The sequence below is a fragment of the Notolabrus celidotus genome, chromosome 18 (assembly GCF_009762535.1).
Source record: "Notolabrus celidotus isolate fNotCel1 chromosome 18, fNotCel1.pri, whole genome shotgun sequence".
NCBI lineage: Eukaryota > Metazoa > Chordata > Actinopteri > Labriformes > Labridae > Notolabrus > Notolabrus celidotus.
Genome location: NC_048289.1, coordinates 16,561,813 through 16,587,643, shown reverse-complemented (window position 1 = coordinate 16,587,643; position 25,831 = coordinate 16,561,813). Strand labels below are relative to the sequence as shown.

At 39.3% G+C, this 25,831-nt stretch overlaps 1 long non-coding RNA gene across 1 annotated transcript; it reads left to right on the top strand.

Annotated features, from left to right (window-relative positions):
• Positions 1 to 82: 82 nt before the first annotated feature.
• On the top strand, positions 83 to 24,134 carry LOC117830448. The gene is made up of 3 exons (XR_004634788.1): positions 83 to 277; positions 3,309 to 3,428; positions 23,634 to 24,134. It is a non-coding gene; the product is annotated as an uncharacterized LOC117830448 (long non-coding RNA).
• The last annotated feature ends 1,697 nt before the right edge of the window (positions 24,135 to 25,831 follow it).

Genomic DNA, 25,831 nt, shown 5'->3' with positions numbered 1-25,831 from the left:
TACATATTAAAACCTAGCCTGTGGAGGGCAGCATACACTCCCCAGTGTACAGCCTGCCACAATTTAATTCGAAGAAGAAGAAGATTACTCTAATTAGTTTCACCTGTGTCCTGTGTTGATTACCCTGTGTGTATTTGGTTGCTCTGTTTCCCCTCTCCTTCTGTCGGATCATTTAATCTTGCTTCTGAGTTTTTCCCTGCATCTTCCTCTTGCTCCCTGTGGTGGTTTTTATGTTTTCATTTGGACCTTTTTGGATTTTGTTACTGGACATTTTATGGTAAGTTCTGTTTAATATTTTACCTTTTTGTTATTTTGTTTAATAGATCTTCACATTTCTGTACATGGGTCCTCCTCTTTATCACTCTATCTATCACTGTCACTGACTTTGAATGTGTTGTGGTTGTTGGGGCCAAAGATGCTAGTTTGAAGACTTTAGGAACTGTCTACCTGGGATTTTCAAACACAAGCACCGTTTCTCAAATTCAGTTGGTTTCAGAGGAGTCACTCGAGTCACACTGCTGTCAGTGTTACCAAACAGATCAAAGCATTGATTTAACATTTTGCAAATTGTGTCTATTCCCTTTCTGAACAAAATGAAGCTACAAGCAGCTAGTTAGCTTAGCTAAGTGAAAGGCTGGAAACTAGCCTTAAAGCTGCTGTTGGTAGAGTTAACATCTGTTCAGAGAGAGGGACTTCGAATGTCAACACTATCCCTCCCAACCAGATTTCCTCTTAGCCCCCCAACACAGATAGGCGAGTGCAGTCATGATAGTGCCGGACTCATAATCAATCGGAAGACGCAGTAGGAGCCGCCTCTTAACCAATCAGGACAGAGGATTGGAGATTAGCTATGATTGGTCCGTCATAACAGGAACGAGGGGAATAATAACATTGTTTGATACAAAGGCATTGGAAAATGCAGATATATTGCAACAGTCTCAAATTACTCCACTTACTGATGGGTATAATGACCTTTTCTCCAAACCCAGCAGAAAAAAAGTAACGTTTTTTTTACACTATTCCTACCAACAGCAGCTTTAATTACATCTTGTTTTAAACCATTAAAAAAGAAGTGCAAAAACAACAAGAGTAGGGTCTATGCAACAGCCAAAGTTTGAATTAGTAATATGTTCCCTTCCCTAAGAGCCAGGCTAGTTATATTGCCAGTCTTTGTGTTCAGCTAAGCCAGGGAGCCTTATACTGGAAGGGGGCCGAAGTCATGATAGCCAGAGCAAGGCTTAATTACCACACCGTTCTGCATAGCTTGCCAAATAGGGCCAGTTTTGTAAAAGGACTGCCAGGTGAACATAAGATTGACGGTGTATCAAACACCACTGCTACAACTACTCGAACAAACACAAGAAATCATGATGAATCATACCTTGCTCTCAGCTTCACCTCCACCACGCGTGGGTTGCCCACACATTAAAAATTTGGGAGTCACATGTTGTAGTGCTACATTTAAATCTCCCTTTTGTAAAAGTGGTTTGTTGGATTTACAGTTTTGATGTCACACACTGAAGTTACCTTTCTGTATTTGGTGCAGACAATATTCCAATGATTCTGAGATACAGGAGATATTTTCATCAATCAAAGGGAGGCCTTGCAGAAAAAGACTGGGTAACACTGAGCTAAGCTGACTGCTAATTGTAGCAACATCATTTACTTCTAGTAAAAACAGTTGTCCAAGATTTAACATGTTATTAGAGACATGCTACCTGTCTTTAGGGTTGCAAAATTCCGGGAATTTTCAAAGTTGGAAACTTTCCATTGGAATTAACGTGAATTTATGGGAATAAGCGGGAATAAACCATGAATTTACTAAATTGAAGGTTGGCTCTTAATAGGGAACTTTAAATATAGTTGGGAAAAATATATTTTAGCATAATCCTGACTAAAACAACCAGATTTCATGCAAGTACAGTTCCAGATCCCACCATCAACAGCCACCTCAGAGTGCAACTGGTCCTTGTTCAGTAGCACGCACCCAAAGGTGCGCAACAGGCTCACAAATGTGAGAGTGGAAGAATTGGTTGGTATTTGAGCTAATCTGAAGTTCTTTGAGCCTGACACAGAGCCATCCTCAACAAGGCTGGAGAGTGACACTGAAAAGGAAGAGTCGGAGTTGGATGTTGAGGAAGTGGAAATGGAGGATGTTGATGAGACCCAGGAAGAGCCTGAAAGGGTTAAGCAAAAAATGCATAGGCTAGGCTTGAGAAGCTTACTTTTTTATTTTCATTTTGAATGGGACTTTTTTGGGATTGCGTTTTTGAATGGGTTGGGTCGGGGGGATGAGAAATATTTAACTCGACATTCATGTTTTTGTTTGATAAAGTTCTATGTACAAATAAATCTTTCCATTAAATTACCCTCAATTCCCATAATTCCCATAGAAAGTTTCCAATTTAGAATATTCCCAAAATTCCCCAGCTTAACTTCCCATGGAAATTTACTGTAATCTTTGTGGAAATTTACCGGAAATTTTCTACCCCTTTGCAACCCTATTTACTTCACATATATAAGTATGGTATCATTCTTCTCATCTCACTCTCAGCAAGAAAGAGGAGGAAGTGTCAAACAAGTTTTAAATTATTCCTGAAAAAATGTGTGAAATGGTAAAGCTAACGTTGCTGTAATGATGTATTGTACATAACCACTGCAGCTTAAAATGTCTTGTGTTTTCATCTGGATTCAGACAGCAGGTAGTTGGACTTGTTGTAACCTCTGATAGATTTTCAGAATTTTCTGTTTAAAGAGATTTTGTGCGGATTTAAAAAAACTCCAAATACAATAAAAAACACCCTTTGTTTTGATTTTTGTTTTGTTCAGTGATTTTTTTCATACCAATAAGTGGTGTGATCATAATTACAGAGCAGAAAACACAAGGCCGACAAAACAAAAGATTTAATAAATGTCCAAATGAGACCTGCACAGAGAATTGATTGCCTCAGGGGGACCCAATCAGTTCTTCTGCTTTTATAGCCACTTTCTTTCACTGTAAGAGAACATGTTTATTACCTGGAGCAGCAGACATGAACTCCGCTTTGAGGAGGACGAGGAAGTCCTTCAAATTCTCATAACTCTCAAAGCAATAATGCCTTTGAAAGAAGAGGAAGAAAATGAAACTCTCCTTTTTTATGTGGGAAATCCAAGGCCTTGGAAATGTCATTGCTCGCCTTGAATGCAGCAGGCAGTATTGAGCCAGTAACATGCAATAACCTTGGATTTATGTGTGTTCAATGAGGAGAATCAGCAGGAATAAAGGTGTTAATGTTTCTAATCAATGTTTCTCCCTGTCTCCCTCCCAGAAGTGCTCCTCTGGCTCTGGATTCCTGCTGCTGAATTAAACTTGTTGAGTTTTCACATACCGCTTAAGGCCTACTGCTGGATTAACTCCATGAGCAGTCCAATATGAACTCCTCCATTAGGTAAGATTCGCATGTGCAGAACCTATTATTATTATTATCTTGATCTACGTTTTTTCTGAGCAATGATGAAAAGCTGAAGAAAGTTTTTGTCTTTATTAATATCGTGAGTTTGAATAAAAAGTGAGAAATGTATTATTTCTGTCCAAAATCCAAACTGCACACTACAACTTACACAACGTAAATCAAAGTATGCTCTTTTTTTTTTTCTTTCTTTTCAATGAGTGTTGTGAACGTTTAGATAACCAAACACTTAAAATGTCATCTCACTTGTTGGCAGTGGTGGACACAGTACACAGCTCCATCACTTAAGTCAAAGTATAGATCCTCCTGGTCAAATATATTACTCCAATACAAGTGAAAGTTGTTCAGTCAGATTATTACTTGTGTTAAAGTACTGAAGTACTTCCTTTTAAAAATACTTCAGTATTCAAAATACTTCTTAAAATATCTCAAAACGTTGTATTTCCTCAATACATGAGTGCAATCCAGAATACATAGGAGTACATTCTGGTACATCATGTTTATTTAGAAACCATTACTTGAAATCTCTAAAAACTATACCATGGAATAAAAACAGAAACTAAGTCACTCCAAGCACAGACAACTTAGTTTGAAATGTTCATCTGGAATTAAACAAATGTTCTATAGCTCAACACGCTTTCTCAGGTTGGACAGTGAATGTTTGTGTGTTTAGGCAGAGTGGGAAACAGAACATTTCAAATGATACGTATCATTCTTCATTTCAAAAACCTCTAACACGGGCTGAAGATATGACCATGGATGCTCAGGTGGAGAATTATAGCCATCATTACCACCTCTAAATGAACTGCCTGATCTGAGTGAAATTTGCTCTGTGTTTGCTCCACTTTCAACCTTGGAGACGGTCGATATACAGGTACGACTAAACCACTGAGACACACAGAACTACACAAACACATTTTACTGTCTCAGATTTCAGAAAAGAGAAGGAAATTCATGAGCTGACGTCAAAGCAAAAGTAGTGAGTAACTAGAGCACTGATAGAAATGTAGTGGAGTCAAAAGTACAATAATTGTCTTCTGAATGTAGTGGAGTAAAAGTAATAAGGTCCCCCCAAAAAATAATTCACAAGTAAAGTACAGATACTCAAAAAATCTACTTAAGTACATTACTCAAGTAAATCAACTTTGTTCCTGTCCACCACTGCTTGTTGGCACCAGAATTACTGTCTGGTGAAACAAATTATCAATTGAGTATGGTGATAGTTCAGGCAGACCATGAAGTCAATCTCAGCCCTTAGTACACCAGCTGATCTTAACCCCAGGCTGACACGTGCTTGGGTATATGTACTGGACTGCTTGCACCCGCTTAGCCTTGTTGGCATCTTCCTCCCCTTGCTGGCACTTTCATGCAGGCACATGTAGGCAAGGTATGTTTGGCTGGTATATCCTTTTGTGGGTCTCTGGCTGTTTTCGCAACGGCCTGCTACATACTACCTACTAATGTAGTAGGCAGTAGGTACTACCTACTACATACTGTGTTTGAATTTAGTATGTAGTATGACTGTTCTGTTCGATCTGTGTTGCAGTACACTGGGCCAGATGTTGCTGAATTTCCAGTTTTGGAAAGCAGAAGGAAACAACGGCCAAGCTGATAGTAAAACTGCTTCTTTAGCATCCACTTATGCTTTAAAAAGTTAGGAAGTGGTTTATATGTGATAATTTTCACAGCTCCTTAAAAATTGAGTTCCAGCCGTCAAAAAAAGAAGAGGAAAGAAAAAGCGGAGCAAGCGCTGGGCATTGTGAGAAACAGTTTGCGAGGCAGACTGGTCCGATGCATGCTGTGAAATTTTCCCAAATCAGTAGACATCCGGGGAGTTTTGGCATACTGCACATTTTGCTCTTGTTCACATACTACTTACTACATACTGAATTTTGGCCAAATCAGTACGTCCTGCTAGGATAGTAGGCAGTTTTGAAAACAGCCATAGTTTCTGCTCTCCCTGCCTTGGCTCTTCATGTATGCACATGAAAGGGATGAGAGGTGTGCTCTCCCTGCCTCATGCTTTGGCATTTCACATACCCATAAAACACTGACTGTTAAATAAACTATATCCAATTTTGACTGCTCTGTTTTTTCTTACCTCTAGAATAGTCAGTTAATCAGAATTGTAATTTCTGTTAAAACAACTAGGAAGTCAGTTGGAACATCCCCATTATCAATTAGTAAACTAAAATACTTTATAATTAAAACATTGGTTGTCAATCAAACTGCTGTTTTTGATTTGTTTGCCAGTTGAACCAGATAGAAGCAAAAATGTTCTTCCTAAAATGAAATACTTGTACTTTTGTCGTCCAAGATTTCTGTGGAGCAGTTTCCTTCCACCCACAATTTATTTCCTCCCCCATTAGTGTGAAATGTGGGTGAAAAGCATGCATCTGCAGCACACTCCAAAAATTCTACCGTCTGCTTTGATATTTTTTTATTTATTTTGTGCCACTCGGGTTAGAACATACTGCTCTCTTTTTGACTCTGCCAATGTTATTGCAATTATTATTTAATTGTCAGTTTGTAGTATGGTTTGAGGAAAAAGAGCATAACTGACTGTAGCTTCTACAGCCTTTCTGCTGTCTATATCCTCACCAACACTGTTGGACGGGTTTAAAGCTCTGACAAAATTAATAATTGGGCCTTTTTAATTCAGTTTACAGAAGTACTTTCTAACCCAACAGCTGATCAGTGTGTGTCCTTCAGAGTACTGAAATAATTTGGCAGATTTACCTAAAATTATCATGCTTCTTTGAAATAATCCTAATTCTTCTTAAAACTCTATTGGGTTTATAAGCAGCCGCCATTTTTTTGGCTTGGAAATCCGTTAAATCTGCAAGCTCAGGTTTTATTTGCTCAGGTTTTATTTGCTCAGGTTTTATTTGCTCAGGTCGATGTGTTTGGTTCCCCACCCGATCAGTCTGCTGATCCAGAAGAAGTCAGGCCTATCACAAATTTGGAAAGGTAGAATTGTATCCAATGACTGACTATAAAGAGGAACGCAGAACCAATGGAGTATTTTTAAAACAACCAAGATGGCTGCCACTAATATGAAGTATTTCATGACCCCACTGTAATTTACTGTACCTATAATTGTGTTGTATGTGAAAGCCATGTTAACTGGACAATAGGTATAGCTCCTTAGCCTATTTGCATTTTGCTAGGCTAGGTCATATGTCCTGTCAGTGTCGGTCTGTTTGAAGCATATGACCACATTTTGGTCTGTGCCTGTAAATTAAAGTGAGGTGTGTCAGACCAACAGGCATTCGCTAATTGGTCTTTCAATGGCAGGTTAGTACATACTGCTTTAAGTGCAAAAGGTGATGTCATTGTCTAATAAAATATTACTGATCTACTTTCTCTAGGAACATTCTAAAGCTTATAAATTACAGCAGACCAACACACAGCAACAGAGTGCCGTCCACTCAATTTACTCAGATGAAAATTTTCTGAGCCTTTATACCAGGATTTACTTTTTAGTTATTTTTAGATTATGTAATTAAATTTTTTATGTGTTCAGGTTATTACAGATTTAGCTCTGCAGTTAAAACGCACACTGCTCGTACAGAGGCTACAGTCCTTTCAGCTGTAGCTCCTCATTCAACTTCCAGCCACAACCCTTTGCTGCAAGTCATCCCCCCTCTTCATTCCCGATCTTTACACTTCCTGTTTCTCTTGAGCTGTCCAATCCAATACAAGAAAAAAAAAAAAATCTACAATGTGCTGAAGGAATTACAATCAGTAGGCAATAAAGAGAAGGAAAATGGAGAAAGCCTCTGCAAAAAAATGTCCAGAACAAACAAAAAGGCTGCCCTATGAAAATAAACATATGAATCACTAAATAAACATCATGCCACTCCAGTATTTCCTACAATTATACTACTTCCATCTGTAAAAATACAAAAACATTCCCTGACATTTACAAAACACACATATATGAATCCTGTCAACCAGTACAAGATTACCCTCTTTTAAGATGTTATACCCCCTAACACAAGCCATAGAAGCTTCATGGTGAATTTTAGTAGTCCTTTTCAAAGTCAACAGTTTACTGTCATGGGATCCCCTTGCCTTGAGTTTCATGTCTTGTTTACATCTGTTTGTATTAGTCATGGGTTATCCTTATTTGGCCTCCCTGAGTTGTTTTCCAGTAATCATTTCTTGTGTAAGGTCATATTTTACTTGTGTGTTCCAGTGCTTCTTGTGTGTGAAGTGCCTCCTGTTTTATTGTGCAAGTTCTTGCTCCTTGTGTTTCATGCCTTTTTTTTAACTTCCTTGTATGTTTTCCATCCACTTTGATTACCCTCATTAGTTTCACCTGTGTCCCGTGTTCACACCTGTTGCTCGTTAGCCAGCATGTATTTAGTCTCGGGGGCTGTTTCCGAAACGGCCTGCTACATACTACTTACTAATGTAGTAGGTAGTAGGTATTTCCTACTACATACTGCTTTTGATTTTAGTATGTAGTATGACTGTTCTGTTGGATCTGTGTTGCAGTAAGCTGGGCCAGACGTCACTGTATTTCCGGTTTTGGAAAGCGGAAGTAAACAATGGCAAAGTTGATAGAGAAACTGCTTCTTTCGCATCACTTATGATTTAAAAAGTTAGGAAGTGGTTCATATGGAATTTGGTAACTTCCACAGCACCCAAAACGGATTTCCTCTCGTCAAGAAAGAAGGAAAAAGAAAAAGCAGAACGAGTGCTGTGCATTGTGGGAAACAGTACGTGAGGGAGACTGGTCCGATGCATACTGTGAAATTTTCCCGAACCAGTCGACATCAGGGTAGTTTTGGCATACTGCAGATTTTGCTCTTGTTCACATACTACTTACTACATACTGAATTCTGGCCAAATCAGTACGTACTGCTAGTATAGTAGGCAGTTTTCGGAAACAGCCAGTGTTTCTTCCCTTTTGTGTCGGATCATTGTTCTTGTTCATTGCTCTCCATGGATCTCTTGTGTTCTCTCAGACCTTTTTGGATTTAGTTTTCTTGGACAGTGTACGTGGTTTTTGTTTCACCTTTTGTCTTTGATCCTTTGTCCATTAAGTCTTTGTCTGTCTGCATGGGGGTTCTCCTCCCTCATTTGATTACACACACAAAATATCTGTCATGAGCTAAAACCTACTTTTTAATTTAGGGATGCACGATATTATCGGCACGTTATCGTATGGGCCAACAAGCCAATATCCGCCGATATAATTAACTGATAAAATAATGGGCTGCTGCTCACATGTTGTGCTCATGTTTTAAGTTAAATTTGAATTTAATCAGCAGTCTGTAAGGTACATGTAGCTGACTAATTTAGGCACATTTACTGTCAAAGAGTAAACCATGTTATTTAATTTGGGTTTAATTGCTGTACAGCTGCACTTCTCACATGTTCCCTGTGAACAGAGGTTAGGTTTACTTACTATGGCAAATGTGAAAGTGGCCAAATTTGCCTTGGTTGTGGGTTTTGTTATGACTGTCTCAGGGAGAGCATCATTCAAGTTTTAAGTAGGATGTATCTTTTTGTATGAATTTTGTTGGAAAGCAATTGTCATAAATAAATATTTTCATATTTTGCACAATAATTGAATATTACATAACAAATATGATAAGAGTATCACCATAATACTGTACGCTAATTCCAATACAGAAGAGAATTGATCTCTGCAATTAGTTTTGCTGAAAAAAATATCGGTAATCGGCTAAATGAGTTGTAAAATATCGGCATATTGGATATCGGAAAAAAATCCAATATCGTGCATCCTTATTTTAATTCTTGATATACCAGAAGATACTCCACTTAGCCTTCATTTCTCATCTATGAGAAATCAAACTCTGACTTCATCCCTTAGAATAACCTCAGAGATGTTGAATTCTTATTAATAAAAGAGTTCAAAAGGCCTTTGTTATGTGACAAAATCCAAAATGTACAATATATGAGCTCTGATATGGAAGCAGGTTATTGGAACCCATCCATTGTTAATGCTTTTACTTCACCTGGGCTTTTCATACTGCGACATGTCAAAACATCTCGTATAAAAAGTATCTTTTATGAAAGACTCTAATTTGCTAGAATTGTAATAGTCTTCCTAAGGGTGAGATTCTTGTGGGGGAATTTGAATTAAAAAAAGACAATCTAAAACACTCACAGGACACATGTTTTGGATTAGAAGAGCTCCTTCCTCTGAGCCAGCTGCTGAAGTGAGCATTATATTGTCTGATGTGGAGTGTCAGCGGGTAATTCCAGGCAGCAGATGGTGACAGTTTGCCTACTTAACTTCAGCACAACACACTTAATCACACACACACACACACACACACACACACACACACACACACACACACACACACACACACACACACACACACACACACACACACACGCACACACGCACATTGTAGTCACAAACCTTAACTCTGTGCCACACAGAGAGAAAACAAACAAATTAAACACTTCACATTGCTTCTTCAACAAAAGCAGGTGCAGGACACTGTTCGCATGCAGAAACTCTCCTTCAGAAACACACATCTCCAAGGGACAAAGGCCTGCCTGCATTGACCATGACATTAGTCCTGTTTCTTGTGCACGAGAGGGGGACTGTGGATGACAGATTGATTGAAAGATCCCCCTCCCTCTCTCATCCATCATTTCAGCCTGTTTATCATCTTCTTTCTGTTCTATCCATCTGCTGGACAGAGAAAGGGAAAACCAGTGGCCAGCCCTGACCATCGAGTCACCCAGAGGGGTTTTCAGATGACACACAGCTGCGTCTCTGGCATAAGTGCCCTCATAAAACAAGAAGACAAACATTTCTTCGGATTCAGCTCATACATAATGACATTTACTTTACCCTGTCCATCTGAATGTCCAGGAAGGCTTTGTCCTCTTCTGTCGTTGTGGCAGACAAGCTGCTCGATAATCTAATAAAGGAAAGTTCTGTACTTGAGTGATATTGAGAAAAACCTGAATATGATCTGGAAACATGGAGAGAGTTTTTCATGTCACTCTGGTATATCTCAGTCATAGACGGTGCAAATAATTATCGTACCCTATGCAGCATCACCCAATAGTTTTGTAGCTGATGTATTAAACTGTATGTGCCTCCATGGTGTTGTTTTGGAACCATTGGTGTAAAGGTTTAGGCTAGACACTGGCGATGGAAAGGAGTGAAGATTAGGCCAGTGCAGCATAATAAATCTAATCGCAAGCGCAATGTAAGAATTTGCGGTTTGATTTGATTTAAATGTGTGCACGTGTGTCTGTTAATTCTACTGTGATTGGAGTCTGGTTTTACACATCAGCTGTGTCTGTTTGAGCAACAGTTTCCAAACTTAAGAGTAGGGATGTACACAGTTTATCGATTAATTGATTGTTAAGTAATTACTCGAAACACGTTTTTTGGTTTTCAATTTTCCGTCACGTGGAACAAACATCATGTGGTCTCATATTACATTCAGCTATCAGGGAGGTGTTTTAAGTTTAAAGCATGTTTTGATGTGAATTAGCTGTTAAAGGTGTTGCACACAGCAGAGACGCTCAGCTGGCGGCTGCGGCTGACTGACATGTCTCCATGTGCGCTTTTTAAAGAGGATCAATGTGCAACTTCTGCCAACGACGACACGGACACGAAGGACAACTTTAAACAGGACATTTCCACCTTTAGATACAAAGCCAACAGACTGTTTGGAATCGCTAGTACGCTATGTTTGCACACCAGCAACATCAGAGCCGTCTGGGCTTTTCTGCAGCTGTCCTGGTTATGACCCGTTTGCGCTCCCGACTGAGACCTGATCAAATACACGTTTATTTTTCTCAATAAGAACAAGTAGAGCAGAAAACTGGACTCTGTGAGTCTGAAGTACTTTTCTGTTAGTATTATGAGCCTTCACTTTATAAGACTATAGGTGCATTTCGACCAAGAGTTCCAGGGTCTTTTAGCCCCCAGGACTACTTTCCCTGGAACTAAAAGTTTCCTGTGCACCCATTGTTGTCTGCGTTTCGACCACGGGCTGAAGTCCCGGGTATTGAGCAAATCAGGCCAGTGACGTAGGGAGGAAGAAAATTATATTAAATAATATTTTGAAATCTTAATAAAAAACTAAACTAGTATGCATTCCCAGGAACTCCCTCTGGGTTTCAACAACTGTGCTAACTCCAAAGTCTCTAGTTCAGGGGTTAAGTTCCTGCGGTGGAAAAACGCCTTATGTACACAGAGAATATTTTTATGAGCCTGATCGTTGATAATCAGTGTTAAAGCTGGGGTTGGTAAGCAGATGTAGATACACTTTTTGTTATACTGGTTAAAATGATCTTTATGTCCTGATGGCAATCAGGCTCTGAGGGAGGAGGGGAGGGGTTAGACGGAGTCCTGAGGAAATGCTACATTCAAATTCATGCTAGTTTTCCAAGACTACCATCCCCAGCTTTAAACATGTACATGTGTTCAAGACCGTCAGTTATATGCATTTTGTTGCTGTAGAAAATATAATTTAGGGGGAAAATGTATTTGGCATTGTTTTTGACAACAATAACAATGTTTTTTTTATTGATTAATCAATAATTGATCGTTAACATTTTCAAAAATCGATCACGGAAAATACTTAAAATGTACATCCCTAGTTTGGAGTGAAAAAGCTTTAGAATGAGGACTCGACTCAGACTCGACTCTGCCTTGAAATTTGGTGACTCGACTACAAAACTGAATGGGGTGCTCTATATAACCATGAAGCCAAACTGGTGCCTTGCTATGGTATAATTTAAACAGTTATGGTGAATACAGACAATCTCATGAAAAAAAAAAAGACAAAAGAGAAAATGTCTTGAGAGACATAAATCTGTGTTTTGAACAGGCTGTAAACATGTTTATTCTTGCTGTATTGGTTAACATTTGAATAAGGGGTCTGTTATATGTGGACTCAGCTTGGGGGCCAGCCTCCAGGGACCAATTGAGGACTACAGTTTAGCGTCTTCTTTAAACCTTGGAGGTTGTTGAAGCTCAGATTTATAACCTTTCCTTAAAGTATGATGTCTAACAAAGTTATAATAAATTGCAGTGGATGTAAAACTGAAGCCCACACATTTTGTCATTTCATTACAATCATGGCCATCTTTGATGTGGTGCCATCCTTCAGGTGCTGAGACAGGTTTAAGAGCGGTTAGGTGAGGACAGCCTATACGAGTCCCTGAAAGTCTGCACAAAGGGCCGAGAACATTTTCAGAGGTGGATGGTACTTATCCAGAGCAACTAACATCGAAACACAGAGGTACAATGAACTCCAAGGCCAGCAATCCAGACACCCATTAGGGGAGAATTCCAGGGTCAAAACTGCCAGCAGATGTAAACTCATTCTTCAACCTTCACTCAGCACTTGTTGATAAGAGCTCAACATCAACAGGAAAATAAGCATAATAAGGCATGTAATGTGGACTTGTGGAAAAATAAGCACTTGTTAAATACAAAGACATCAGCCACATATTTTATACTTTGAAGGGCATAAAGAAAAACGCAGAAAAGTGACTCATTAAAGTTTTATAAAGATAAAAAGCCCCATGCGTCATACATACAATACACCCTCACTTGGGGTTGTGGAGGGGGAGGGGAGTGAGCTTGGTCTAATGACAGAGGGTCAGGATCACAAAGTTTTACAGCTGATGATTCACATCCTATGCCTCTTTTCACTCTTGTCCTCTTCAAGACTTTTTTTATGTGGATACTTATCAAAACTTTGCTCAATGTTTTGTGTTGTTTTCCAGCAGAGTAAGGTGGAGACGAGGCACTATGTGTTATACAAAGTCAATGAAAGACATGAATTGTTTTCGACTCCTGAGTGGGTAGCACTTAATTACCTTCTGTTTCTGTGGAGGGAGATTATTGTTTACTGCAGATGAAATAGAGAGAACAGACGAGGCAGAAAAACAGCTCACAGAGGATGATTCTCTCCAGTAAAGTTTTGTATTGTCAAATCGTATATGCTCATATTATTCAAACTTTAGAGTAAAATACAGTGACAACGCTTCGACAGATCACCATGAAATTTGCTGGAGATGTTCATTGTCCCAAGAGGATACACCCTCATTAATTTTGCCATTTATCAGACTTGGTTTTTGTAGTAATGTCTCAACACCTTTTGAATATTGCTCAGAAATTTGGCACTATTGTTATCTTTCCAAATTTTGAACCCTTGACTTCCTGTCTACTGCTGTCAATGGATCAAATCAGTGTTTCTTTTGCTTTACCTTATGACAAATACTAACAAGACTAAAGGCATTAACATCAACTTCTATCGTTCTCTGTATAAGAGCTAACTAGATTTCAGCATTATAGCGTTTCTAACCAAATTGGGAAATATGGTATAAATCATATGATGCCAACTGAACATCCTCAACTCAACTTTATTTATATAGCACCTTTCATACATAAAAACATGCAGCCCAAAGTGCTTCACAGAATAACACAGACAGAAAACAGCATTGGTAAACTTATAAAAGGCATGATTATAAATAAAATATTTAAAAATAAAATAAAGTCAATACAGTAAAATTAATGAAACAAGTAATAGTGGAAGGAAAAGTTAAAAATAATGTAGCGTTAACAAGATCAGATGAATACAAGAAATAAATAGATAAATAAATAATTAATTAAAGGTGACATATCACGCTTTTTTCATCAATATATATTGGTCTAAGAGGTCCCCAAAACATGTCTTTAAAGTTTATGCTAAAAAAAACACTTTGAAATCAGATTTTGGCATGCCTGAAAAACCCTCTTCAGTCCTCCTCAGAACACTCTGTTTTCTCTCTGACCACGCCCCCTCAGGAAGTGGATGTGCCTCGGCTCTCCAGCACGTTGATCTAATGTTTACATGTTGGCTGAATATGCACGGCTGCTCATAGATCGCGTTACTTCAACCCTCTGAATCTGATCCAGAATCTGATCCTGATGGAGAGGCGCCTGTAGCAGGACCTTTCTGAAGGATTGGTCACAGATTTAGTGTTTCTTGTTGTTTTATTTATCAGTATGTCGACGTGTGTCTTGGTACACAGCTACGAGCATGTAGCTATGTGGCTATGCTAACTAGCGCTAGCACTTATCCATGATAAATAAAAATCATCCACTAGATCTTCAAATCTGCAGATGTGGGGATTAAAACCGACCTCTAGCAGAAAGGCAGCAGGACCTTTTATGAAGGATTGGTCACAGATTTAGTGTTTCTTGTTGTTTTATTTATCAGTATGTCGACGTGTGTCTTGGTACACAGCTACGAGCATGTAGCTATGTGGCTATGCTAACTAGCGCTAGCACTTATCCATGATAAATAAAAATCATCCACTAGATCTTCAAATCTGCAGACGTGGGGAGTAAAACCGACCTCTAGCAGAAAGGCAGCAGGATCTTTCTGAAGGATTGGTCACAGATTTTGTGTTTCTTGTTGTTTTATTTGTCAGTATGTTGACGTCTGTCATGGTACACAGCTACAGCTATGAACATGTAGCTATGCTAATTAGCGCTAGCACTTATCCATGATAAGTAAAAATCATCCACTAGATCTTTAAATCTGCAGACGTGGGGAGTAAAACCGACCTTTGTGTTTATTAAGACAGCCTACAACTAGCATGCCTCCCTCCTAAGCTCCTTGTTAGCACACATTTGTGCAGGTAATGAAAAACGGAGGGGGGATTCAGTATTAGTTTATACAGTCTATGGGCTGAACAGGCTCCGAGCTCTGACTCCGTGACAGACCGGATATTGTTGTTACGTAACAAAATCACGGAAGTCTGAAACGGCTCGTTTCACACACATTTACAGAAAGGTGTAGAAATCAGAACAGGGGCAGAATGGATTTTTTTCATTCTCTGGGGGTTTGTAGACATGCCAGGGACACATATTTCAGGTAAAGAACCATTAAAAAGTCAATTTTGCATGATATGTCACCTTTTAAGATAAATAAATGTTAAAGCAATGATTCAAATAATAATGTTTTAAAATAATAATACAAATAATAATTATGCAGTCCAGGGCTAAAATTAAATTACTCCAAATTAAAAGCTAGATTAAAAAGGTAAGTCTTAAGTTTACTTTTAAAAACACCCAGAGAGCTCGCCGTTTTAACGTCCAGAGGCAGAGAGTTCCACAGTTTAGGGGCGTAAAAACAGAAAGCTCTCTGGCCGGCGCTTGTGTGAGACACACGAGGAACATTTAAAAAATCCTCATTCTAGCATTGCTAATGTTAGCATTTAGATATGGTACAGACCAAACAAAGCACAAGTACAGCCTCATAGACACACTGGCAATCGACTCAATAATAAAACAAATATCAGCACTGCTCACTGAATATTTGGACATCATAGTTTGGTTTGCTTTGGACCAGTCTGATTTGTCTGCTTTGTCCAACAATTCAAAGCACTGGAATGACGATAACATTTGGGACTTCAACCTTTATTTATCATGCTAACTTCATCAGATGCTAATGCAACTGTAAGAGGAAAAATTACCCAAACATGTAAGAGATATTATCAAAGCCATGCAGACCCCATGTTCAAAAGATAATGTGCAAAAAACTGAAATGTTACGAGAACAACCATTGTGCGAATTACGGGGGGGTCTGAGACCCCTTAACTGACACAAGAGACCCCCTGAAAGCCTCAACTGCAAAATTTTGGGGGGTCTCTTGGGAAATATTTATAACATCATTTTTTTCACTTGCTATTTTCACTACAAATGCCATTTTAAAGCACATCACGTTTGTTTAATCTGTGCTTCATATGGAAATATATATTTCGCCATAAGACGGTTGGCTGGGTTCATTTGTTCATGTATGCGTGTATGTGAGCGCGCACCCACACGAGAGGGAAGCACGAGTGTCCTATTTGGTTGTTCTGTGGTCCTGTAGCTGTGTGCAGCTTTGTTGATAATGATGCTAGACTGGGTGATGTGTTTTTAAAGTGCGGACATGCATATCATTTATCTTATTTACATGACGGGATGGCTTTTCTGTCTATACATGGTTGTGCGTTCTGTTGTGCGCTCTCTGTATCGCGCACGGCAGAGTTCCGCCCCGATGCGTACACACACACACACACACACACACACACACACACACACACACACACAAACACACACACACACACACACACACACACACACACACACACACACACACACACACACACTATATGAGAGTCGGGGAAAATAATGTAGCAACTCCCCCCAGTGGCCGCTGGACCCCCGATTGCGGCAGGGTCATTTGCACACTGAGAACAACGTTTGCTTCAACTCATGTTGCGATTACCATTATGTAATATTCAAATTAATGACACTCTGGGTTAAGGTGTCACCCATCTCTCAGGCAAAATTCACTCATTTAAAAGCCTGTTTTTCACATTTTTAGTTTAGCTCAAACACTTGCATAAAAGCAAAGAGGGATGCTGAAGTGGCAGTGGTTTACCATTAGCCACTACTTACTTATGCTGTCTCAAACTGAAATCAACCTAGCCTCATCAAGCATGCTAAACAACACACTGATTGGCTATAACATTATGACCAATGACAGGTGAAGTGAATAACATTGATTATCCAGTTACTGTCAGAAGGCGCGATGTCTTCGGCAGCAAGGGATCATTTTGTCCTTGAAATTGATGCAGTCAGGAATAACTGTGTAAGCATATGTGAGCGACTAAAACAAGGGCTGAATTATGATCGCTAGATGACCGGGTCAGAGCATCTCCAAAACTACAGCTCTTGTGGCGTGGTCCCAGTCTGCAGGAGTCTAGTCACTGCCAACCAGAAAGTGGTTTGAGGAAGGACAACTGGTGAACTGGCAACAGGGTCAGGAGCAGCCAAGGCTCATTGATTTGTGTGGGGGGCAAGCGGCAACCTCCGGTCTCAAAATATGAATCCCATGCGGAAGTGTTATAAACTGCAGTCAATCGAGAATCCGCTTGAGGCTGGCTGCAGAAACACCGGAAATCACATAGACACCCATTGAAAAAAGACAATCTTTGCAGCATTAATAAACATGTTTACAGCCTGGTTCAAAAAACGGCTTGGTTCTATGTAGCTAATTTCTCTATCTGCACACACTGTACAGGGGGGAGAATTTTTTCTAACACCACGGTTCAGAAGATATTAAGATTACGAGTTTTTGCCCAAATAAGGACATGACTGACTTGACTCCAGGTCGGGAACACATAGCTGTTGGCTAAGAGGCTCAAACTCCGCCTCTTTACGTCCCACTCTGCCTGGTTGAGTTCCACATTTCCAATATGGCTGCCACTGTCGATTGGCTTCAAAACAGCGCTCAGGAACAGATGGGTGACGTCACGGATACTACGTCCATATTTTATACAGTCTATGGTGGGAAGGGAAGGCTGGCGTGTGTGGTCCCATCCAACAGAAGAGATGCTGGAGCTCAAATTGCAAATAATCCCATCCTGTGTAAATTAATCAATTAAAGGATTCAGATTATATACTACTTTGAAAGGCAGGATGCGGTATACAATGCATACTTCAGCCTTACGGAAAGCAGTTTGAGTCATTCAAAGTGTAAATGGAATACAAAGTGATAGAATAAATAAAGCGAGTGATGACTTGGACCTTTTTTGTGCCTGCTGTCTCAATTTCTCTGCATATATTTTCTGAAATAGTCTACATAATCTTAATACCTCTTCAGAATAAAGAGCTTCACTCTGTATTGAGGGTCTGTTATGTGTCATCACAGCTCAATTTTACACACACAGTATGGTGTCATTTAGCAGATCTCTAGAGACGGACTGAAACTTACCTTTGGCTGTAAGTGTCTCTGGGATTTCATCAGGAGACAGATTTGTAATTGACTCATAATTTCCATGTGATGATTGGACTCGGCTAACCATGTTCTGTCTGTACTTTTTCACTCAGTGAGGTTTTGTGCTTGCTTTCTAATCCGTGCTAAGCTTATCAGGGTATTTGGCACAGCTAAATGGAGTTCTCCACTTTTTGATATGAAGCGACCTTCTCTGTGGCAGAGGAAACTGAATTGCATCAGCGAGGGCACGCTCTTTGTACTGCTATCCTTTTCTCCTCCTTTCATTCTCACCTCCACTCCTCGTATAATATCCCATCTTCTGCTTTTATGAAATAGATTTGCTCCAAAATTGCTCCTCTGGTGTCAGTGTGACCCACTCCATGCCCACAGATACCACACACCTGATAAAACTGGAAGAAGAAGGTATTACATGTCTGAAGATGACTAAATGGCAGCAATTTTAGAGAAATTACATGTCCATTTCAAGTTGCTGTTTCATTCTCATCCTGCCTCTTTTTCTCTGATCCTTGTTTATATCTTAAGTTGTGTGTTCCCTGTTGTGGTCGTAGAGTGTCTGTTAAATTGCTTGCTGTTTTATTATTATTATTATTATTTCAAACATAAAAACATTTGGTTGGATTATTTGCTATATTAGGAAAGACTTTTGAGTCTGAAAGAGTGATGAAAAATAATCATTAGTGAAGATCTTAAACAACAGCTATGAAGAACCTTTTGGTGAATGTAACCCCATTGAGACATATTTATTTTAAGGGGGTAGTGATGCAATAGGATGTAAAGAATCTGAGCCAGACTAGCTGTTTGCCTGTTTCTTGATGCTTTGCTAAGCTAAGCTAGCAGGCTTCAGGCTGTAGATACATGCTTTTGGTATGCATTTACTTGTCCCATCTAACTTTCGGCAAGAAGTCAAACAATATTGTGTATATCTTTGAGTTCACTGTTGTGTGTTGTGATGTAATGCAAAATCAGTGAATTAGATTAGGCTGATATTTATTAGCTGGTTATTATATCACAAAGTACAGCTTTTTACTGAATAGATACGTAAATTGGCACTTAATATTGATTGAGAAGACATTGAATTGATGCAAAAATGAAACGGTATCTTCTATTGAGAAAGTAGTCTTGAAAATTCTCCAGCTCCAACTGATGGCAAACAGCATAAAACAAATATTAAGTTAAAATGTTGGGTGTCAATACTAAGTGCGGGGAAAGTTTAAAATTGTAAGTTAAACATATGTCGGCATAAAACCTGGATAAGACTGCTGGTTCATTTAATTCACATGAACTTGTTGATAAACAGATCTCTCAGTATAGTTTGATACAGTACAGATTCTTGTGTTGGTTTGAAGCAGACACTCGTGGTAGAACAGGGGTTCTCAAACTTTTTGGGGTCAGGGACCCCTTACACGTGAGAACATTTTCCAAGGACCCCCTTGTAATTGTAACAGAGATGAAGCACATGCTTGCTACCATTTGCACTCTTAGTTGCTCTTGGAACTATTTGTATTGTAAAACTTATCAATCTAAATACTCAAGACCTGTTCCATAGTGATACACAGAAAACCCTTCATTTTGAGTCATGTAAATACCACTTGTATACTTTAAAACAGAGGGTCATTCTATTCCTTGTGGACTCAACATGACAGCATTTATACTTTTCAAGTGATTGATCTTAAACGCTTTCAGAAAATCAACTGTAGCAAGACTCGCATATCCCTTCGAGCCACTAGAGGAACTTTAAGAAGCCTTCTGCGCTTTCTCTGAAGTTGTGGCCAGGTTCACCATCAGTGTTTTCTGGCAGATGTATTCCTTGCTATTTCGCTGGAAAAAGTCTTTAGGTTTGTCCTTATATTCCGGGATGCTTTGTGATCAGATGTCGCTTTAGCTTGGCTGGCTTCATAGCTTCGTTTGCTAGCATCTGAAGACACATGACGCATTTTGGTCTCCCGTCACTGTTGTCAATAAAACCAAACTCTATATATCTGTCGTCATATTTTCTTCATTTAGCTAGCTTGGGCTTAAGCGTCACTTGACGATGTGAATGGATTTAGAAATGTCTCCATGCTCTCTAGCTAGTAAGCAAAGCTAAGTAGTAGCAGGAACAGTTGTGACCAGAATGAAGTGTGAATGATTTTTGTGTGAATGAGTGATGCGTGACAGATTGATGTGACGTGTCACAATCATATCAGTTTCTATTGGCCAAAGCTAACTAGGGTGGGAGCAATGGGCACAATATGCTGTTTTCATTGGCGCAAATGGTCCTCACCTGTATATGTGCTGTTTTTAATGACACAGCACAATTTTGTAATTTATTAGAAATGTATTATAATTATTTCACGGACCCCACGCTATGGTTCATGGACCCACTATGAGAACCACTGATATAGAAAGTTAAATGACTCTTGTGTGAGTGTTTGTTTCGTTTTCCCTCACTCTTCCTCCACACTCTGCTAATGTGGTAAAGATCACTGCAGGAACCACATTGGTCAACAGAGCTGTCAATCATGACTTCACATCCCCTTTTATCAACATCAAATAACTAATAAGAAATTAAAAATGAGCACTTGTACATCAATCAGCTTGAAAAAAAAATCCACACTTGGACAGAAAAATGTTTTTCATATGTATTCTAATTATCTAATTTGACCCATGTTCCATCTGTTCATATGGAGGAGGTGGGCTTAAAGACAGATAGTGTCAGTCTATTCAGGGGAGCTGTTGTGCTGTCCATGTTTATATATAATCTCTGCTTCAAGCTTCTCTGTTTTCTTCACGTCTTTTTCTTTTCTTTTGTTTCATTTTTGAGCACATTACCAACACTCATGCCTTGGATCGATATGATGAAATGATGACACTAGGCAGGATCAGAGGGGCATCAGTAGCAATGTTCTGTTCTTCACAGCAGGAGTCTGCTATAGAAAAATAGACGATTCCAGAATGCTTATTTTGACGAATCTTCAAAGAGAGGTGTAATACTCTGCTGTTTTGTTTTACTGACAATACAAAGAAAGCAATCCTTAGAAACCTTGTTGCTGTAAAGTTGGAATTGATTTCAAGGCAGTTTTCAGCCTTGATTCCAAACTTTCTCTTCGCTTTTTCACACAAAAGAAATCCACATCTTTTTGATTTGATACATTCTGGACACGACTCCTCTGACGCTCTTAAAGACCAAAAAAAAAAAAAAAAACAATCATCTGCTGAGGGTTTATTAGGGGCTGAGACTGTACCAAGGTTTCATCAAGAGCACTCTAAGGTCAATTTACCTGTGACACACAAGAGGATATCCAGTTGTGTGTGTGTCTGTGTGTGTGTGTGTGTGTGTGTCTGTGTGTGTATTACAGCTGTGTGTGTTTGTTAAGGTCACAACGTTTCAGTAATGTGTTTTGTACGTCTAAGTTTTGATATTTTTCCTCTACATAAGTCGTTCCTGTAGGAGTATTCGATGTGTTTCTGTTTTTCTCACTGCTACACTAGTTTTCAAAATCATTTATTTCTACCTTCTATGTGCCTCCTGTGGTTTTCTACGAACTCAATCTCCTACGCAGATGCTGTGAAATTGCTTTCCTTCGCGTGTTTACCTTTTCCCGAAACACGCTCTGCACGCTTGCACACATAAATGCTCACACTCTTGCATACATGCTGCACAAGCGCATGCACGTATAACCTCAACACACAGAGTATTCATCAGTTTATGCTCAGCTGGGGTTCAGTGTCACTGAAGATATGTGTCTGTATCATTATCAAAATTGTTTCTCTCTGTTTTCCTCTCGCACCTTCTCATTTTCTCCTCATGTATACACTTTTTCATTATGCTTCTCTCGGTATGTCTTCTGCAACTATCATTTCCTCATTTTTTTTCCCAGCAGTTCGCAGTATCGGAAAAGCCATTCTCCCTTTGCAAGCAAACATCTTCAATTTGGCATTAAATGTGTTGATGTATACTTATTTTAAGCACACGACAGACAGATAAATGTTGTTTATTCAGTCTCAGTAGGTGTCTCCACTACATCACAGGATTTACCTGAATATTCTTGGAAGAAATTTGGTTTATTTGTTGAAGTGCTGGGGAAAGTATTGTGTTAAATATAAGAGCTTTATCACATCCTCCATGATCCCGAAAGATGCTGGGACTACTTTGCATGCTGCGTTCATTCTTCATTGTTGCCAAGCTTGATTAGAGTTAAAAACTGCTCTCTAATTGTCTCAAATACTTCTTCTTGGCTTTTCCTGCATCTTTAAAATATATTCCCTGTGCCACAGGTTATATACAAGACAAGTATCACAATTCAATTGCAGGCTTTCTTCTGTCGCAGTGCAAATGACAGGATGTGTGCAGAGCTATTAAAAATGATGCTGTGTAATTGTGATGAATGTTGTGTGTCAGTTTGAATCCCCAATGGAAACACCAGCAATGCTGGGTGCTAACTGACCAGCTTAACCCCCCCCCCCCCCCCCCCCCCCCCCCCCCCCCAGGCCCTTGATGCGTGGGGCCGTAAGAAGTAATGAACTCAAGCAGTTGACTCAATTCCCCTGTCAGTGTGCACATGTAGCATGCCATATCACAAAGGATTAATGTATTTTACGTACATTGGGATGCATCGATGTGCAGCCTGACAACATATATGCTCTCACACTGTCTCCCCCTGACATCTGCAGAGAGACCTCGATACACTCCAAATAAAAATGAAAACCAGGCGTCCTCTCATTTCTGCAGAAATTGAGAAACACTCAAGTGTTTTCTCCGCCGCAGACAACAAACTTCAATTTCCTGACATCAAAGAGCTGTCTCATCCTCTTAGTCCCAAACCTTCTGTTTAGTCCCCCCACTGAACTCCCATTTTCTTCAAGAGCTTAATTTTATGAGGTCTCGCCTTTCATGTCTGGGCTAATGTTGTTTATAATGCCAATATGTGCGTCTGAGTCACTCATGTGAAGGTGAACTATCCAGAAGATGAGTTAGATTTTTCATTATTTGTTTTTTTGGCCGTTAATATCTAAAAATGTAGAGGGAGGTTTGTTTTGACAGGATCCTCTGTTGTTTTATATATTGCGGTGATGTAATAAATGTGAAACAATATCAGCAGTTCTCTGAGAGACACTCAATTTCAGCTGCAGTAGAAAGGATTCTCTGTGGTGCTCACTAGTAATGCTACCTTTGTATTTATTTTCCCCAATATTTCACCTCAGTGCAGTCCATTAAAAACATTTGCTGTCCAGGGAGATTATTAGAGGCAGAGAAATCACAATGATCCCTCTGTTTTCCAAAAGCTAGCATGCATTACCTGTAATGTCGCCCATCAGCTTTGGCATGTTCGTAAAATAAACTGTACTATGACCCGTCCTGACAAGGGGTTGTGATTAAAACCATTTTCCTGATGTTTTACAGCCTCCCTCATGGTTTCTGCTCCCACCAGGCTGGACGCAATTGTTGTGTGCCCCCTCTCCATCTCAGCGTGACCCCAAGGTCAGCCTGTAATGCTGCAGCAACATTGAACAGGCTGAAAAGAAGCTCCAGCTTTGATTCCCCTGGTGATCAGTTTGGGTAAACTTGATGGATGAGTTTCAGATTAAAGAAACAAGCTGTCGGTATTGTAAGGTGGTGAAGCTACAGTGTGTGTAATGCTCCACTATCACAACTTGCCTGTGTGTGCGTAGACACAAATACATTTCAACTCACATACACCTACTGTACCTTTACATGCAAAAGAGAAACACTTCACATGGCACAAGGAACTAAAGTCTTTCAAACATGCATTTCACTTTAGAAAATTCTCCATCATAGTCTAGGTGTCTGTGTGAACATAAATGTCTGGATAATGATGTTCACACTGACTTCATGCGGCCTATTTGCTGCCAGCCCCTTGATTAAACTGCATTTGTAAAGTCAGGTTGTGTCGATGTGTGATTGGAGCAGGTACTAGTCTGGACTAGACTGGAACATTCACTGTAAGCAAGTGAGTGGGGGGCGATTACCTTGATCACATGAATAACGTTTTTATTCTTTAGTGCCAGTGTGAGTAGGAGAAACAATCCTGACTTCATTTTTTAAGGGTACAATTTACAGGTCTATAGCTGCCGCTAGTTCCAAGATACAATTCCTTTCCATTGATTTTACATTTTCTTTGTAAAATATCCTTGAACCAAAGCAAATATAACCGTCACAACAGAGAGAAGCAAAAGTGCTTTCTCAGAAGTGTATTCTTGTGTTCAAAGTACTGAAATATCTTTTCAGTATTACGTGCTGAGAAAAGAGGAGCAGGACTGTCTGGAGTCTGCTAGTCTCAAGGCAACCCCTGAATGAAACGCATGAATTCATTCATTCTTGGACACATTTAACTAATGTAACAAAGCCTATGGCAGATTTCTACTTACCTCAGCTACTGTAGTGGTAGAAGTTGTTGTGTACTGAAACTCTTGATGCATCATTAACAGGAAAATGGTCTAGTCTCTTGTAGAGTTAGAAACTACCTTATTAATTGTAGAACGATCATCAGATTTGCACGGGGTTTAAAATGTTAACTTAAAGTTTTTGTTGTTGTTTGTTTAACACTAGACTCCAGTGGGAAGGTCTTGCTTTGTTTTTCAATGCAAAGACCTCGACCCAAAGTAGACTTTACCTGTCTTTGACTTGTCAGAAAGAGCAGCTGTCTACGTGTCTTATAGGTTACAATGTTACAATGTTACAAGCAGACGCTTTTATCCAAAGCGACGTACATACGAGAACAAGAACAACACAAGCAAAGATCTAGACAAGAGGAAACAAGATCAGTAAGAGTAACAAAGTGCTTCAAGTCCATTTGGATGCAGGTACTGCCAAGCAGTGTAAAGGCAATGCACAAAAGTAAATAAGGAATTTTATTTTTTTTTAACTAAAAAAAATAAGTTTAATAGTTAAATAAGGAACATCTACAATGAAGCAACCAAACAATTTCAGACCTTCCATTATCATCATCAACAATTAACTTGTCATCACCACAATAATCACCAAAGTACCAAGTGCTGGGTCACTCAAGACCTGAACACAGATTCCCAGAGTAGAGCAGGACAGTGCGAGTCAACTGTAGCTGGACGACATGATCTGCCACTGGGGACAACAGTGGAGAACAGTCTAGCTAAGTGCATAGTGTGTCCTTAAGAGCTGGGTCTTTAGCTGCAGCATTCAAATTATTTAAAAGCTTAATACATCTAATACTGATGTACTTTACCATCAGAGACAATGTTAACTTGAATGTGAATAATAACAGCAAAGTTGACTCATTTTATATTTGAAGAAGGCTGCAGAGTTAATTGTTGCTATGATTGCAGTTAAAACTGTGCGTATCATGGGTCATTTTCAATGGAATGAATAGAATTATATATATATATCTAAATCAATACTGTGTATAAATCATTGTATTTCAAGGAACTGTGTAGTATGCAGAATCATTTATAATGAGCAGTAGAGAGGCCGATTAACAGCTTTTTGTAGTCTGCATAAGGTGATGCCTGTGCTCCAGAGGACAATTAAAACAATAAACAAATTATATCTGCAGCAGCAGCATCATCAGTCTGCTGTGGAGCAATGTTATCTTTATCTTTTTGTCT